The sequence below is a fragment of the Penaeus monodon genome, chromosome 27, assembly GCF_015228065.2.
Source record: "Penaeus monodon isolate SGIC_2016 chromosome 27, NSTDA_Pmon_1, whole genome shotgun sequence".
NCBI classification, from domain to species: domain Eukaryota; kingdom Metazoa; phylum Arthropoda; class Malacostraca; order Decapoda; family Penaeidae; genus Penaeus; species Penaeus monodon.
In genome coordinates this window covers 5,764,176-5,764,411 of record NC_051412.1, presented here as the reverse complement: position 1 = coordinate 5,764,411, position 236 = coordinate 5,764,176, and positions in this window count along the sequence as shown.

Here is a 236-nt window from a genome sequence, read left to right as displayed (position 1 = left end):
ATTATTTCGCTAGCCATCCTCTCACACGCTCCCTCGCTCAATCTCCGGCGATCTCCTTATAAAGACGGCCGGTCGACCTCCCAGGCGCTGGTGGCAGGCCTAATCACACACACACTTACTCTGGGATTAGGGTGGCTCGGAACTCCATAAAGACCGGGGTTTCAGCGAATGAGGAAACCCTGTTGGAGGTGAGGTGATGCTGCTGCCGGTGGGGGGAGCGCCAGGGTTGGGGAAGG